The sequence below is a fragment of the Haliaeetus albicilla genome, chromosome 12 (assembly GCF_947461875.1).
Source record: "Haliaeetus albicilla chromosome 12, bHalAlb1.1, whole genome shotgun sequence".
In the NCBI taxonomy this organism is placed as follows: Eukaryota; Metazoa; Chordata; class Aves; order Accipitriformes; family Accipitridae; genus Haliaeetus; species Haliaeetus albicilla.
Window position 1 is genome coordinate 6,184,793 of NC_091494.1, and position 18,543 is coordinate 6,203,335.

The 18,543-nt window shown below is 45.2% G+C and overlaps 1 protein-coding gene across 1 annotated transcript in view; it reads right to left on the reverse strand.

Annotated features, from left to right (window-relative positions):
* HCN4 (hyperpolarization activated cyclic nucleotide gated potassium channel 4) overlaps window positions 1–18,543 on the reverse strand; it is a 115,880-nt gene that overhangs the window by 51,877 nt on the left and 45,460 nt on the right. The window lies entirely within an intron of this gene.

Below are 18,543 nucleotides of genomic sequence, written 5' to 3' on the forward strand. Positions count from 1 at the left end.
CTCAGAAATAAACTCTATCATTACATGTTTTTAACTGCAATGCCCTTCTTTGATTTCTGCTGTTGCTGAATATATGCCACACAGTGACCCATGGTGGAAGCTGTCTTTGTACTGGATGTCAGATGCAGTCTCTGCAAGTATCAAACGCAAGAAAGTATGGCCTCAAACTCAGCAGCGACTTCTAGAAGAGGATCTGATTCGACTATTTTCTTGTATTTCTTGTATCCTGCTGCTATATCACTTCCAGTCTTATGTGAAGGTGGGCAAGGAAAAGATAAACATGGCAGAGCTGTATAGCAGTTCTTAGCAAGGAAGCCCAGAAACCTGTCAACAGGCAACAGCAACCACACCTCTGCAGTCCGTTCTCTAATGCAAAGGAAGTCTATGGCTGTGTTGTCCGTAGTGCTAGTCATAAACAGGACACACTGAGAAATCCAGGTGCCCTATTACCAAAGCTGCATATGCAGTCAAGAATTACTTGATGGACACTATTTTTTTCCTATGCGTGGTGTGTTGCAGAGACATTGGGTGTGCTTGGGTCTTTTATGCCCAGCCTTGTGATGACTGTTAGACACACAGGGCATGCCAGAGACTGCTATCCTGAGCTACGTATCCACCCAGGTTTGGTTTTCCCTACCTTACAACATGCCACAGTGAGGAGAGATGGGCTCTGGAGAGCGTGGCTGGCCCTGGGTGGCCCAGCACAGAGCCCACCTTCTGGCCTCTTTTGCCATTAACACAGCTCATGAAGAGAGATCTTCAAACTGTCACTGGGCAATGGTTTGCATCCAGTAAGGACCATACACTTAGTTCTCACAGTGTGCTGGCTTCCAGTTAAAGAAGCCTACTGCATCACCCTGAAAACAGAGACCCTGAACACATCTGGCATCGTCTCCCACATGCTGCTATGTCACCACGGCAATTTGTGACAGAGCCAGGATGGATGGAAGCCTGACAGCCATGCCCACAGCCCTGCCAACGTGTCCTGCCCTAGAGTCTCCTCTGGAGAAATGTTAATCACTGCTCCCCACACATAGTCTGGCTGTTTCTGGTAGAGGAGGAGTGAAATATTTGGACAGCTGTGTGTGAATGAAGTGGAGAAACTCACTGCTGTCAGCTGCTGTAGCTGGGCCTTCTCAGGAGGCCTCCCCATGGTTTGAAGGCACATACAGCCTCCCTGTTTTGCAGCCCAGCCCACAATCTGGTGACACAATGTCCTGGTTGGATTTGATGGAAGGGAACAAAAAGCAGAGGAATGTGAGGAGCAAAGAAGACTACTGTGAATCAGATGATGCTGCATGTCCCAGCTCTATTCCCACATTTCTGCCCTGACCTGTAGGATGGTACACCCTTCCAGGGTATATTTCAATCATCAGCTCTGTCCTAATGTGGCTACATCAGCTTGAAGCTTCCCACAGAGCTTGTTTACCCCACCCTGCAGCCCCTCTTGCTCTCTCAGTCCTGGACTCCCTAACAGCCCTTCCATAGCCCCTGAACTCTGGCCCACAGCCTCTCAGCTATGTTACCTGCAGAGTCCTCCTCCGCAGCTCTGCTCTTGTACCTCGGCCCTGCCCTGCTGCTCCAGCCCTGCGTGGTCACACTTTCTGTTTTCTGACCTGCCACCACACCTCTCATTACAGTGTGACTCCCAGTGCTGTTGTAAAACCAACCTCCAAGTGAGCCACGCAGAGCAGCACACAGTGACACCTATCCAACCTCACCATTTCCTTAGGGATGTAGAAGGATTAACTGTCAGTTCTTTGGATGTAAAACAAACCTGTAACCACAAATTTCTTATGGGGCAGCAGGCAGTGGGCCCAAAGGCACAGAGACCCCGATACAGGCTTATATAAGACAGCAAAGTAATTTTCAGTTTGCTGAGTTATTAATAAAAACTATGTGACTGAAACTGCCGGGAGAAGCATGCCTAGAGCTTCCTGAGTGCTGAACACCTCCAGAGCACTGCCTGGGCTCCACTGAACCCCAGTGTAGGAAGATGGGCATGCAGGGGGGGTGACCCAGCTGCCTGGGAATCACCTCCAGAGGGGCAGGTGATTACTGAGGGAGATGACTCTCAGGGAAGTACCTGAAGCAGGGGATAGGCCATAGGCATGCTATGTGACTGTATGGCTAAGTCCATATAACTCCTTGCTGCTCTGACAGAGATAGTCCTGCTCCTCCCAACCACCCATGGCAATATGTACCTGCCATCTTTGCCTATACAAGGGATCAGCCTCCTCTGATCCCATAGTGAGTCAGTTCAAGCAGCTAAAAAGGCAGAAAACTTTTGTTATAAAAGAAAGGAATCATGGTTTGTCAGTTTAGCTGCCTAAACTGGCTCATCACTCTGTTGTCAGAGCTAGCTGTTCAATTTGAATGCCTGTTTCCACAGCAGATATTAACACTTCTCTACCTAATCAGGATGCCACGAGGTCACATGCATTGAGAGATGCCAACATGCTCAATCCAGACTGGGAGAGAGCCACAGAAGAATGCTAGAAACCAGAAGGATGAATGATTTGGATAACTGCTTCTAAACTCCATTATTTCCACTGCATCCAAGATGCAGGTGGAGTCCACAGTGTCACTTAGTGTGAGAAAGGCTATTCTAAAGATATTTCTGGGCTGAAAAGAAGAAAATATCCAAAATCCAGCATGAAAGGCTGTTCTAGGAAATCCAACTCTCATTGCTGATTCAATAGGTCAGTATGAAAGCTGAGCACATAATTCATAAAGAATAATTCCTACTGGTTTCATCTTTTCTTTTTTTTTTTTCCCATTGCAGAAATGATCATTCTCATTTAGATAACCCAAAGCGAATCCAACCTATTTGAGTGACAACCATGGGCTATGATTTTAATGAAGCCAGAGCAGCAATTTGCAGAAGGATCTCTGAATGGATCTTTTGTATCGCCAGGGTCTTACAGTGCTAATGACTTTTCCTCTGCCACCTATGTGTTTTTTTCAAATAGCTCCAGCCTTCCTGTACCCCAGGGAACTCCAGCCAGCGACAGGGAGAAACCCTGTCAGATTTAGGAAGTGCCTTTCTTCCTTTAATATATTAAAAGCAGAGAGTGAAGAGCCTGAGGAAATGGATGGTTTAGGGGAAACGTGAATGGATATGGAGCTTCTTATATGATGATTGGGATCTATTCTAGTCAGCCTTTATTCTTTGGTGCACCTCCGAAAAACAGGAATAAATGAGTGTGTTTGCTTCTGCCATTAGGCCCCACTGCCTCCTCTCATGCACTAACAACTCACACATTTGCTGGCAGCTGAGAATGGCAGGTCTGTGCAGAGTGTGTGTATGACTTGGCTCACAGGTCTTCCTTCACCGCTGGGTCACCACCCATCATGTAAGCCACCTGTAAGCATAGGACCCAGTCTTGAAGCACAAAGGGGGGGAGAGTCCTGCCTCTGTATTAACACTTGGGTGCATCTGCTCTTGTAGTGCATGGATGTTCCCAGTCCAGCACTCAGAGAGGCCAGGAGCTCAGTGGCCATTCAGGATTGCCCTCTAACGCCCAGCACTGACTAGGAGGGAAGGATCACAACTGAGCTGACACAAACTTCTCACACAGTTAGAGACAGCATCTGATTTACACAAGAGTGGATTCAGCTCACCTACTTCGGACCTAGAGATCAAGACTATATCATTAGAGTCATTGGATGGAAACACGCACCCAGAAGGTGACACATCCGGTTTGTGGCACTTTTTTACCTAAGAAGGAGATGCACTGTGTCTCAAGAATTCCTGTTTCTCTTGGCAGCCCATAAAGTAAGCCTAGATAATGAACTCCAACTGTAAATGTCTGAACTGCAGATGGGACAAATCCAATTTCAAATGTCAGTATCAGGAGTTACCAGCTCATGCCCACTCCTTGGGATACATTTGCATTCACATGCAAGAGAAAAATAAGAAACACTCACTGTGCAGCACACAGGAATAACTGTGAAGGGGTTTGAATGAACACCTTTCAGTGAGAAGCAGCTCCTACTGTAAATAGGTGCCTGTGTTGCAGGGAATACTAACTCCAGTAGTGTGCTGGAGAGTGTCTAAGCCAGTGCTGCAGTGCCCTAAAGCAGTCTATATAGCTTGCCAGGGAGAGGTGAGGAAGAAACATTCTAGAATAGCTCATCCACGAGCAGAGGAACATGACTGGTAATTGGACCTTCTCTGGTTTTCATCAACACTCAGGGCTTTCTTGTCCTGTTGTAACACAACCCAGCCTGGGTCCCAGAGCAGCACACCGCCGCCTGCCCCTGGAACTGCTTGTGCTTTCCGGCTTTCTGCTGCCTGTGATTTGGAAAAAGGGAGTGAGGAGGAGGAGAAGGACAAAGCACAGAATTATGCTTAGAAGCACCTCTTTCCAAGGGTATTCTCTGATAGAGCTAATATCCCTGTTTCTTGATTGTCCAAAACAAGCTGTGGCTTCGGAATCCCTGTTACAAAGTCGGCTCTGTCCTTCTAACCAAAGGACACCTTGCAACGCTTTCTGAAAGGACAGCTCGGGAAAGTGGGAGGATCAAAACTTTCCTCAACAAAGTCATCTCTGGTTATACAAGAGCTCCATCCTGGAAATCCTGCTTATACAGAACAAGCTATCAGGATCCTATCAGTATGAATCTGAAATCTTGTCAGCCTCAAATAACTCTGTACAGTACTCCTCAATTGGCTCTGTACTGCAGCAAGATTCCTCTAACCTGTTCACTTGAGCTGGAAGAAATCAAGGACACCTTGGAGAAGTGGGGGCTTGGCTCTGGCAGTGAAACAAGGACTTTGACTGAAATCAAAGTTGTATGCTTAATTAGACGTGTCGGTTTATGTTGGCAAACAGCTCGGTGTGGCTATCCAAACGAACAGGTCACCAGAATTTCTCAGATCCTTGACAGCAATGTTGTGTTAGTGCGTCTGTCTGTCTAGGGCCATGGAGGCTCGACTACTCCGAGAGACTGAGAGCCCACCGAGAGGACGCTGCGGGGAGTGCTGTGCAGGGCAGCAGCTCGGTCCAGGCACACTCTGCACCAGCCCTGCCAGGCCCAGGCCAGCTGCAGCAAAGCCTCCATCTCTGCGCTCAGCATCCCAGCACGTCAGGCTCTGCAGGCTGGGGTGCGACTGCACATCCCTGCTGGCTCTGAGTGTACTGGAGGTGCTATGCTTGAAACAAATGGGTTTTCCTGAGGGTCTGGGGACTGCGACGCAGAGGCATACTAATGATTCTGCTTGGAGCCTGCATGGCTGAGCCGGAGCTAAACACCCTGCCACAAAGAGCTAACAGCATCCATGCTCGCTCAGCTGAACACTGGCTCTACACAGAACCGACTTCCATCCACAGGGTTTATGAACAGATTCTGCACTACAGGAAAGCAGTGAAACTGCTTGTTGCCTTTCACTACCTCTACCAGCAACACAGCAGTATTTCTGTAGCACTGCATCCAAACTAAGAAAGCCTGCTGGTCCTAAGCCAGTGCTGGTGTCTCTATCCACACTATGGTTAATATACAACTGTGATAAATCCCCTGTGGATAATCAAGTAGCTGTGACACTGCTCCAGCTTAATAGAAAGCAAAGAATTTACTCTTAATTTATGGCTTAAAAAACCCAAAGAACTTAAAAGGAAATACAAATCTCAAAAGAGAATCAAAACAGTATCATATGTCTTTCTGAGTGCTCGAGGGTCAGAGTTAAGTTTGTTCTGCTGTGAGGAAATACGTGCTTACTTACATTTAAGAAGAGTATTTGTGGACTATGGGGAAGAAAGTTGACATGTCTTCCACTCTTCCTTTCTTTACTTGGCTTTTGTAGATAACAGAGGTAAAGATACATTTTCCTCACAGAGGCATTAGCTGCCTTTTCAAACCTAAGTGTTAATCTCTCAATATACTAGGGATAGGTGGTTGCTGTGGAGAGCTTTTCTGAGCCTAAAATACTATTAGACAGATTACTGTAGCGTTGTTGTACTAAGTCCCTGCATCATCAGCTACAGTGTCTCTCCACATCACCTATCTAATCACTGACTGGACCTCATCCTGTTTAGTTACAAAAACTGACTGGACAACAGTTTAAGCACTTACTCATTCTGGCCAACATGCAAATTAAAGGCAGCTCATTGAAAAACCAGTGGTTTTGCTCATTGAGGGATCACTACCACAAATCAGTGCCAATTCTTGTGTCAAGGGGCAAAACATCACTTTCTCCACACTCAGCAAGAGTCTTGACTAACACAACCCAGGTAAGAGGGGAAGGGTTTGGGAGCCTTGATGTGCAGATCCATCCTGGGGTGCTGGAGAGAGGGGAGAGACAAACAACATGCAGAATTCACAGTATAGGCTTCCCCTAGAATGAAAAATCCTTTCCAGGCACACACAGCATTATGCACATCAGAGCACCAAAGCATGGAAACCATGAGCATACACAAGGTGCACACAGAGCCCAAACCCCTGAGCAACTCAGACACTGTAAGGACACACAAGAAATCAGGGTTGAGAGAGAAAGGGCAGCTCCCCAAGAAATTCAGCCTGTTGAGTAAACGCACACCCTTGGGAAACACAATGTTTCGGCAAAGCGACACAAAAGATCTCAGCTGCTGTTTTCCCTCTCCTGATGCTGCTATGGGAAGTGCATCATCAACCCCTTTACTTGCTCCTTCCTCACCCTCCCCAACTTTCTATTTATTCTTCCAGTGATGTCATGTTTAAGCTGTGTCAAAACATAAACTAATTTTACTCCAAAAGATTTGCTGTCTCGAGTAACTCACCAGGCCACACATTTGGTTCTTACATAAGAATGGACAAAATGCTGTTCTTGCCACTAAAATATACAAAGATAAAACCTCCAAATTTCTGAGGCAACTGTTGCTTGGGCTGGCCTGCTGAAAAGGGCCTTAGTTAAGGAAGAAAAATTATGTAAAGGAACGCAGTTGTGCTTATTTACAACTTCACAGTGTACTGGGAAGCAGGACTCCCTTATGAAGGATCAGCCTTGGGTCAGACAGTTTTGGCTGTGCTAATCACAATGTGTTTGGAAGAACGGCGCAATTGTATGGGAGGGAGGGAGGGAGCTTTGGGATCCAGATTGTATTGGGACAACGCTGAAAGCACCAGCGAGCACACAGCAGATGGACTGGAGATGGGAAATCATCTGTGGTGCACAGATACATCTGCAAGCAGTGTGCAGATTCAGGGATGCACTCGACAGTTTGAGATGGTGTGGGATTTGGTTTTGCCTGCTTTTTGCTGTGCCAGCAAGGAAAACTATAGCCAGAAGATCAAGTTTTAGATGAAGGCAAGAGTTTGGGGTTGATTCTCTTTTTATGCTTGCTTTGCACCAAATGACATAATCAATGTCAGCAGAGTTGCTGATGCTGCCTTGAGTCAGTGCGACAGGAGAATCAGGTCCGTGATTCATTAGGTTTAACGCTCACAGGGGAAGGTATTGTGGAGTGTGCTTGTCTCAGGGCTGCCTGGAACAGTGAGTTTGAGGGAAGTGCACTGAGTGCCAGGTGTTAAGAGAGATACCCAAGTAGATTTTACACTTAAAATATAATAATCCTTTGTGCTGCTGTGGCAGTTTTCATCTGAAGGTCTCAAAGGGCTCAGCTGACGTTAATCTGGTATGCTTCAATATCTCCAGTGAATGTGTAATCTCCATTATTGTAGATGGGCAAAATGAGGCAAGGCACATAAAATGGAAAAGCCACTTGCCAGAGGCTGCACAGGAAGCTGAGAGCAAAGTTTTGAGCCAAATTTAGGGATGCCAGCTTTGATCTCATGCTCTAATCACTGCCCACGTACTGTGGCTACTAACTAAAGCCCAAGGAGGTACCCTTCACGTTCAGCAACAGCCACTTCAGCACCAAGAAAAGCCAGTGTGTATGTGCATGCAGGGCAGGGAGAAGTGATCTTGCAGCAGCCTGGTGATGTTAAAAGCTCTGTAAGAACATGACTTCATGTAAGCCTGCAAGCCTCTAGCTCCTCCCGAGATGATTTAACTCTTCCCAGGCAGCTTGCTTCTGGCTAATGGAAGTTCTTCTCCAGGTAGGAGCTGAGGGGCCATAGACAGAGAACAGCAGAAAGCCCATGCAAAAAATGAAAGGGAAAAAAAAAGCATTTTCTTGCCTTCTCCCTCAGAGACTTGTGTCAACTGGAAAATATTTACAGCAGAGAAAGGTGAAATAGCAGGACTAATTAGCACTGAGAAAGCTGGCATAAATGGCAGATGTATATAAACCCCAAAGATCCTGCCACTACCATGTGTTTTGCCTCTCGCACTCTCAGAGTTGAGGTTGTCATGACAACAGCCCCCCTTCCCCTCCCCATGCCACCATTCCCAGCCTAGACTTTAATCTTCATCATTTTAAGAACTTTTGTCACCACGGCAACATGACACAGACTTTTAAAAATATTTTCTAGCATAACTCAAACGACTGTCTTTCCTGCGTAGTTTTCTTTAAACCTCTATGAAAAAACATTTAGGGTTGGATTCTGCCTCCACTGAACTGAGCTGTAAGCCTCCCATGGGTGCTAGCTAGCAGGGATGGGAGCTGGCCAGTGCCTGGCATTTTCACCTCCCAGAGGGAACGTGTCCCAGAGCAGCAATGCAAGGACTGGGGCCAGGGCTTTTTCAAGAACCTCTATGACTTTGGAGGAAGCACCCCTTTGCTTTTCAATGGGGCTTATGTTCTCATACATCTACAGCTCAGATTTTCAACTTTATCTCTTCATATAGTTAAATGCCTTTGGAAAAAGAAAAAATAAAATCAAGCTCCCAGAGCTGTAAGTAGGTTAGGTGTCTTATTCTCAGTGGGAATGAGCTATCTTACCTGCCTAGGCATTTTTTTTTAATCCCTCATGGCTCTTATCTGCATCTTTGGGAATTATAGTTCTTCCAAGAGGCTAGCAATGAATCACTTCTGGAAATAGGTCACAGACTTTTTTGGAAGTTTAAGAATGACCACAGTCATCAGGCAAAAGGTCTGTCTAGCTCAGTAGCTATACATAGATACGCCTAGAGAAAGAAATACCCAGGAGGCTGAGGGGAAAGGAAGCAAAACTACCTGAGAAGGAGACAAGAAACACAACTGGTTTGAAACTGGGGCCTCAAGGCCTGGAAATGGCATCAAGAAGGAGCACTAAGTGGTCTGAGAAGCTGGTCCACATGGCTCTGTGCTGGACTGGCACTCAGTGAAGGTATTCATAGCTGGAAAAAGCAGCTGAGCAGCAAGATGAGGTAATCGATGGATGACTCAGATGATGTAGGTGAGTCCAGGCTGCAGACTATGTCAGAAGGACCTCATTTGCGGTCTGATCAAAAATTCACTGAGCTATGTGGGAAAACACCCCCTGAATGCAATGAGCTACCAGGCACAAAGTCAATTAAAACAGTTAGCATGGTCAAGTAATGAGACAAAGTATTAACAGCAATATTGATCAGGTTATGCTATTACCTAGGTCAGTGACACCCTTTCCCTTTGAGCATGGATCTGTTTTCAGCTAGGAAGTTAAAAATTTTTATAAACAGGTGTCCTGAGGAAGGGGATCCCAAACTTCTTTCCTCCCAGCAGCAACATCAGGTCTCAAAGCTGGGCCATGTCACGTACTGTTTTGCTGTTTGCCTTCCACTACGTGAGAACTTTACCATGGTTTGGGGACCCCTGATTAACAGGTAGGAGTTAAAAAACAGTAAATATAGAACACCTTCTGGGACAGTTTGGTCCAGGGAGGAAATGGTGACAGGCAGTCAAGACAGAAGTATCCCAGAAAGACATCAGTATCATGGGATAGGCTTAGTGCTCTTATCTATCCTCTCTTACCCAAACACAAGAGGAGTTTTTATCAAAGTGAAGGATCAGCTGATGAGAGGAAATGCTCTTTTTTCCAAACAGTGTGCAGCTTAGCTTGCAGAATACATTGTCGCAGGAATCCTCCAGGCCAGGAACTTGGCAGGATATTAAAGACATGTCTAAATAAATAAATGGCTGACTAATAATAACTTTAAAAAATTGGTTTACATTCTTCCTTTTCACTGCTTAAAAAAACCCTGAGGAATAAATTTACCTGTGAGCAGATTATTTTACAGCTGTTGATTTGGAATTCATCACGTGCTCCCTCTGAAGCATTTGATCACTATTAAGAGCAGGAGAGTGGACTAAATGAATGTCTGGTCCGTCACAGTTTACACATATGAAAGAGCCTGACCCAGAGAACTAGGGACTGCCAGCTCTATTTGTATCCATAAACACACAACCAGAACACAGGAGAAAGAAAATCAGATCAAGAGAACAGATCCTTCAAATGAGAGAGAAAATTGTCTTCTCAAAATTCAGATGCCCATAAAATAGCCATAGTTCACATTCTAGAGAACGCTGTCACAAAAGAAATTGGCAGTGACCTTTGTCTTCATATTTCTTTCAGTCACACTTGAATTTTTTAGTTTAAGGTTCAGAACAGATTTTAAAAACTCCAAGACTGTCACTTAATGTGCTTACCGATTCATATGATTACCACCTGTGATATAATACAAACTCATGAGGTCCTGCCCAGTAAATGCAAACTTGCTGAAGAACTACAGAACTCATGCAGTTTACTCTTGATCAATTAGTATTTCTTTAATGCATCTTGCATTTCAATCAAGAGAGTAAAGCACATGCATATTAACCCACTATTAAGCCCTATTCGGATGTCTGTAAGAGCACACTCAGAGACGCTGAGCCAAAAAATGCACGCCCCAAAACGGAATGTGCATGCGCCTGTTTGTCTCCAAAACACTTCTCTCTGCCTAATCAAGGCAACATCTGCACACACAGGTGAGGCCTCCACCTCATCCTAGAATGGGGTCGAGCAGTTGGAAGCAGAAGAGTTTATAGGCTCTTTCCCTACAGAAATCTGGCCCACGGCTCCACAGCTAAACCTCCATATCAGGGACCCTATAGAAGCAGTGCAGAGATCAGGGCAGCAGCCAAAATGAGTCCTACGGGCTCTTTAAAAGAACTGCAGCTACACATATTTTCACACTGATCTCTTCTCGGCTCTGCGGCTAACATTTGTTTAAAGGATCAGGCTTTCCGTCGACTGAAGTGATGGCAAGTTTTTTCTTCCTGTTTTTAAACAGAGCCGATAATCTAAATACCTACATGCTGCATCTGCCCACTGAGGTGGTGTGTTACGTTTGATTATATTTATGTACAAAAGCATAACCTATTGCTGCTTATAGCACAGTTCAGCCTGCCAGGATGGTTCATTCTGCAGGGAGATTGAGTACTTTCACCTAACTCAATCCTCTAGTTTAATTCTATTACAACCACAGCAATCAAGCACAACTCCCACCCTTGACTTTTTTTATGCTGTTGGTGATTGTAACATCCATGAAAGGAAGCAGCCTGGCAGGCCTGGAGACTTGAATGGTTTCGTGCGCCATGAGGCAGAGAGTTTGCACAAAGGTAATGAAAGCCCCACGACCTGCAAACTCAGTGACACTGTATTTTAACGGAGACCGAAGTTCACAGATTGAGGGTGCTCAGCACAGCGGCCTGATTTTCAGAGGGGCTGAGCATTTGCCTGCAAAGTCTCCGTTGATCCACTTTGGGCACTCTTTCTTTTTCTTGCTAGTTAGCTTTCAGAAATGGCAGATGAAACGACTGGTGCACTTTGCACCACAGTGATAAAAATTTTTGACTGCTGCCCTGGACAAATTCAGGAGAGAGGTGCGCCAGGCTGCTGGGTAGGGCTGCTGTTTGATTCCTAGTAGCACAAACTTAAATTGCTTTGTTAGTTTTGTTTTTTTTCCTAAATTGCTTTGACAAAGACTGCTCTGAACATTTCCAACAAGGTTCTGAATCATCTTTTGGGGGACCTCAACAGTCTGCCGGCAGAGTGCCAAAAGATTTCATTGCACAGACTGATGCAAATTTATTTGCATACAGTGTGTCACACACGTCGCATCTGGCCCAAGACAAGTAATGGAGACAAATGCCCTCCTACTCTTTTAGAGTAATAATAGCAATATAACCTTTTCAATATTGCAACATGCACCTTAGAGAAGACATCTCTTAAAAGAAAAGCGCAGTGAAAATAACTCCCTGAGTAACATACCTCAGAAAACCTGTACCCTCCCATAACCTTCATAGAGGAGACACAGAGAAATTAGAGGAAGAGGAGCTGCTGGAGGATAATACAGCCATTACCCTCACATGCACACAGGCCGCACTGATCCCAGGAGAGCAAAGGGGGGAAAGTGGCTGGGTGCATTTTTTATTTGCTTTAAGAATCTGGGGCAGGGAAAACTGTTTTTTAACCAACAAGTAGTGTAGATTATATCTATGAAAGTATGATAGATTAATTCCTGCTGTGGTTGTATATAGGTACTTTGGCTGATTATAGAAAAATGAACTAAGTCAGAACAAAGATGTTTAAAAGCAGTATTTAAACTCTACCTAAAATATTCTTAAACCTCCATTAATAGATGCTGGGCAGGAACATAGTCCCTAAAGGCTGCCATTTTAATTAGAAATCCAACAGGAAATGCTGCCTGATGACAGGTTATCAAGGCAAAAATCCCCAGAGCTGCAGCCCGGGAGAAGGAGACTTGCACAGCTCTTTTAGGGGTATATCATAATAATATTATAATAATCATAGTAATAGTAATAATAATAGTTTGACAAGGATGTTGTATGTTCCAGCAAAATACAAGGGTGTTATAAAAAAGTGCTGCTGTCCTGCCTGTTTCCAACTGTGCCTCAGAGGTTGAGGCCTGGAGGCATGTCAAGCTGATAATATAAAGGGGAGTCCCCCTTCTTATTCACAGTATAGGCCTTTTCTGCCCTTGAAACGAATCTTCACACTTTGACATCCTTTCTTTGCAGCAAACCTATACCAACCAACCATCCAAAAAGCAAAAGCTATTTGTAAATGCTTTTAAAAGGCCACACCCTTCCACAAACAGGTTTTAATCCTTTTCCCCTGAAAAGGAAGAGGCATTCTATACTAGATCCCTGTCTGTCAGTGCTGGAATGGACTCAGACACCACCACAGCATAGCGAGATGCTTGCACAAATGTTAACAAAGTCCTAATGAAACCTTTTCTTTTCGTTGCATCATGTGATCAGAAAGTATTTTATTGGTATTTCTCTCCAAAAAGCACATTGCATGATAGAATTACTTAAACAAAACTACTTGCTTTGACCCAATTTTTGCTATTTTCCTTCTGAAATGGCTTTGCTGCTACATCTATTCAACTTTTCCTTTTAAACCTGATGGGAATGGGACCCACCACTCTCTCCTGATTAATTCCTCTCCTGGCCTGTGAGCCTGACTTCCTTCACACTGGTGCACACAAAGAATAATTTCACCCACTTCAGTTGAAACTGCAACTGAACAAGGTCAAACCACCTCAGATGTGGAGCCCAACTGCTCCAGAAAGCTCTCTTTGGCAGCAACCAAGATCAGTTCATTCAGAACAAGGCATAAGAAACCTCACATCAGGCAGAGGGATGATAACCCACCTCCTTGGAAGATTTCACCTGAATGTGTAATAGTGAAAGACTGATTTAAACTTGGAAGCCAGAGTGTTTTTTAACCTTCCAAGCTCTTGTCTACCTTATAACTCTGGATATACTTATAGCTCACATAAACATCCAAACTGCCCTTGAATTGTGTTGTCTGTGGAAGAAGGTCCAATGCCTGAATACATGCTGCCTGAAAGAGTATTTCCTTGAATGCATTTGGAATTTGCTGCCTTTTCAATTTCATTGACTGCTCTATATCTTTGCAGAATACAGCATGAAAAATATATATGGTCCTTATCTTTTTCTAGCTCACTTATTACTTTACAGGCTTTTTCTTTTAATCTCTTCCCCTTAAGGGAAAGAATTTCAAACTTTTCATTTATTCCAGGTTGTTCTCAATCATTCTCATCAGTTTTCTCTCAATTCACTTTACTCCTACAGTGTAGAAGTAGCCCAAGTAACTAAAATTGGGATACTTTTATACTCAGTTATCCTACGGTGGACATTTATATTATCTTTTAGTGCTTGTCTCCACCCTGTGCTCCCCCAATCCCAGTTCTGCTTTTTTATCCCCTCCAGCAGAGAACCAGACAGTAAGAAGCTATACAGAAGAAGCTTCTATAAAGAAGCTATATTATGAAACAGAAATGGAGCTGCTTTAAGTGTTCATATTTACTCTGCTTGGTTTCTTGTTCAGTTTTAAAAGAAATTGAGTCCTTTGGAAATTCACTTCATAACCTGCTCACTCAACCCCTCCTGCCTTGCCCCGTACAGTCTGGATCATTCTTCAGCTTCTACTGCCTTGTCTGATTTAATGACACCTCATTGCTGTGAAAGCCCCCGTCCAGCAGTAGGAAAATTTGCCCCCATCAGTGTAAGAAGAAATGGGCAGAAGAAATGATGGTAGCAGCGCTGAAAAATTATCAGGGGAAATGAAGTACCTAAAAATGACAGCATTGATCATTCTTTACAATCCCCTAGCAGCTCACTGCATGCTGCCGCAGCAGAGCCTCCCTTGTCAATACCTCTGAATATTTATTCAGAGAAATTAAGTCCGGGGTAGAATCTGCTTTACCTCTGTGACTGATCTACACTGGCTATGTCTACAAAGGCTACAGACTATGTACACAGAGGCTATATGTATACTGGAAAGCAAGAATGGACTCCAAGCAAGCAATAGATATGTGGAGCCAGCCTTGTGGCACACACTCTTCCATCTCTAGCAGTGGCTGTAGCTGTAGCACCGGTTCAAAGGATCAACAGTGATTTTAGGAGGGCTGCGTATCTCAGGATATCTGCTCCTGGATGGTGTTCAGCCTTAGTCATGCTTGATCTGTCCAGACCACATGAATGAGAGCTGTGGAAAAGGGCAGAAAATACTCAGGCCCTCCACCTTGGAAGAAGCAAGGCTATGGTATAGTCCATGTCTGGATATGTGCTTGTACAGATGCAGTGCAGATACTAGACAATCCAGGACTCAAGTGGTTCAGATTCTCACTGAAGTGACAGCAGGAGTCAAGAAAGACTGACATTGCCGTTTCTCCCCCCCAAAAGAGTAATAATAGAGTGGTAAAACTGCAACACAGGACTAGATTTCTGCCCTAGAGAGCAAGCCATGCTGTAAGAAGGGATGGAGAAGGGACCAGTGCAGTGCTTCAGTGGTTTGCTTTTACTATAATGAGCATCTTTTCCATGAACACGTCTAACCTAAGGCAGAATTATTATTAAGTGTCAGCAGCGATTATAAATGAAGCTGGATCCCTGACCCCGTAAAGCTTTGGCAGAGCAAGAAATGTGAATCAGGACACAAGCATGTCAGGCAGAGGACATAGATACCAAGAGCAGATGCAACATATGGGATCAGGCAAGGAGAACCAGCAGGGACATTATTCCTAGACAACATTGAAGTACTCATTTCAGAAAGCTTTAGCACTAGGACTAAATGATTATCTGTTTTAAATAATACTATTAGTTTCTTTCTTTGTGTTTATGGTGCTTTCCCCTCCACAAAGTGAATAGGGAGTTAAGTTGCAGACAAGGAGTTATGCTAGAGCAACATGGGGTAAGAAACAGGCTGTTTTGAAACCCAACTTCAGGCAAACTTGACTCCTTCTCATACTGCTGTCATCTCAGCAGCCTGAGAAGGGGTGGTAGGATGCCTCAAACAGACAAGGTTAAACTGAACATGGGATGAAGCAAATGCAGGGCACCAAACTTGACCTCTTCAGATTTCAAAGCCTGAATGGGAAAACTCAGATATAAGCCTGCTCCATCAGTTTCGGGTTTAGCATGAATTCAGAACCATGGGATCTGATTTCCCAGTTCTGTGTCTGATACAGCTGAAATGTCACAAAATGGAAGATTTTTCCTCCTTTCACTAAACTTACAAAGAATATCTGTTGGGTTCACAGCATCATCATATTTCAGAATTTTGTGCACATGGTGGGCAGCTAGTGAGACAGACATGGGAATTGCACTGAAGCTTCTCTTCGTCATCACCTGCAAACTGGTGACCTCCTCAAGAGAATTTGCTCTGAAGCACGCAGATGGGTGTGGGCACTCTGAAGAGCAGTAAACAAAAGAATCTGAGGGATCAAATATTTCACAGCCTCCAACGGGAAAAGAGTCAGGAACAGATGTCTGATATCCCAGTTATTAATTTGGATCTCCCTAAAACCCCAGGCACCTCAGTCTCTGGAAGGATTAGACTGGTGTCCAAATTTTTAACAAGTGATTGCTATTTGAATCTGAGCTACGTAACTCTCCCTACCATAGAGACAAGAAATTATGTGAACATCAGGATTTCATTACAGATCCCATCTCTCATCTGTAGACTAAATATCATGGAGGATGCAAACACTTTTGACAAGACTAATGAGAAACAACTTGGCAATTGTCTCTTCTTCAGATCTACTGGGTGTCAAGAGGGAGGTGAGGAGGAAAGTGTTGAGGATCATTATGGATGAGGTGAGGGGCATAGTGTAGAATGTATTGGGATGCAATTAGAGAAAACCCTAAACTGAACATCAAGCAAAAATACTGATTGTAAGGGTCTTTTAGCAGCATGCTAAAGAAAAGGTAGGAAGCCATATAATTTAGGGCATCAGAAATGGATATGGAGTACAGCAGGCTTCTGTGAGCAGCTACGATTGCACCCAGATCTGCCCAAGCCAGCATATCTTCACTATGATTCAGTACAACCAAGGTGACCTGGCAAACCCTTATCATTGCAAAAGGCATAAAGGGAAGACCAGCAGTGACAGCCATGGACAGGACAGGCCAGCCACAAAGACAAGCATCTGGCCAGTATGTCCTGTCACCCTCCAGCAAGCCAGCTGGGCTTTGCTAAGTTGTCAGCCCCATACACACAAATATACACATGTACACAAGATGAAAGGATGTCTCCACCATAACTGATGACCACAGATGACCTCCAGCTGCCACCGCTCCAGGAATCAAGAAGATCTCTCCCTGGTAAGCCTGTGAACTGGCTGACATTGCTCTCCCATAATTACCAGCTGCAGGGAGCTTAGCCCTTCGCACCTGGCTTCGAGTCTCTCCAGCAGTAAGCAGAAAAGCGCACAGCTTGCTATTCTGCTCCCAGGAGGCTGCGGACCAAGGACTCGGAGCACTCCGCTGCCCTTGCAGTCAAGCCTCCCAGCCAGCCACCTGGTCTGCCACAGTTTCCTAGGCTTTCAACACAGTTACGCACTAACCCCCCTCGCATGGTTATGTCCCAGGCTTGTTTCCCCAGTGTCACCCCAGCTTGCTCCTGGCCCTTTCTCCTACCACTTTTCTGATGCCAGTGCTGGCATCTGGAGTTGGCAGCTACCTCCCATCCATCAGCCAGCTGTCAATTAAGCTGGCGCATTGGTGCAACCTTCCCACCTTCCCGGCTCCAAAAAGCAACCCACAATGCACTGAGCTGCGATCCTCAGAGGCAAGGAGCTGCTTGTTAGCTGTCACACAGGGTAAGCTCTGGACCATCTGCAAACAAATGATGGGAGCAAGAAGCCACGGTATGGGGTGCTGATGCCCAGCCCTCACGCTGAGGAAATACCTTGTCTGGAACAAAATATGCTCCGTCCCTTTTAGCTTGGTCTTTCCACTTCAATCACTGTGGAAATATCCTCTCCCTCCTCTTCTATTTGAAAGATCTCTCCAAAGAATAGTTTCTTCATACTTCCAAAACAGTACAGGAAGTTTTGGGATGGTGTCCTACAGCTCACGTCTCCCCCAGGAAGGAGGGAACACATGCAGGCAACTTTTCCTCCAAATGACCAGAAAAATTGCTAGCTAATCAAAACAAGCACTGTGAGGCACTTCACTCAAAGGGCTGATTGTAGCACTGGCTCTTCTCCCTTCCCTCACCCCATTAGTTGATCAGGGTCAAATGCAGGGCTCTAAGACTGCCTCCCCTCTGTCTGCTGCTGCTGGCCAGAGGCTGCAGAGGTAGGAAGGAAAGGTTGAAATGAGCAGCACATCCTGCAGCCAGCAATTGCTCAGGCTGGGGCAACATTTACCAGGCAAGGAAATGGCAGAGCAGTCCAACGCTTTCACCCTCAGGAGCTTGCTGCACTGCACTTGTAGCCCACAGTAGCAGGTTTGCTTGAATACAAAGAGCAGGGAAGATGAAGCTGTACAAGCCTCCGCAGGGGCTATGCAAATCTCGCCAAGGCCCATGGGTATTCAGTGGGGGTATGATCCTGCTCTGACATGTAAGCTCCTCCCTCCATGGTGCTATTGATATCCAGACTAGAGCAAAGTCAACAGAGATACATATGCATTTTTCTGCAATGCTGGTGAATCTTTAAAAGGAGGAGGGATGCCTCTCCCATGACAGTGCATGGCTGGTTTAGCGGATGCACTGCTGCAGACAAGCTGGCAGGCAGGTCCAGAGAGCTTCCTCCTTTCAGGGGAAGATGGAAAGCTGCTGCCAGCTGCTGCAGGTCCCCAGTCAGTACTCTGTGCAGCACATCAACATCTGAAGGCTGCAGATAAGGGGAGAGTGCTTTGCGATAAGGTTCCTTTTAAAGGAACC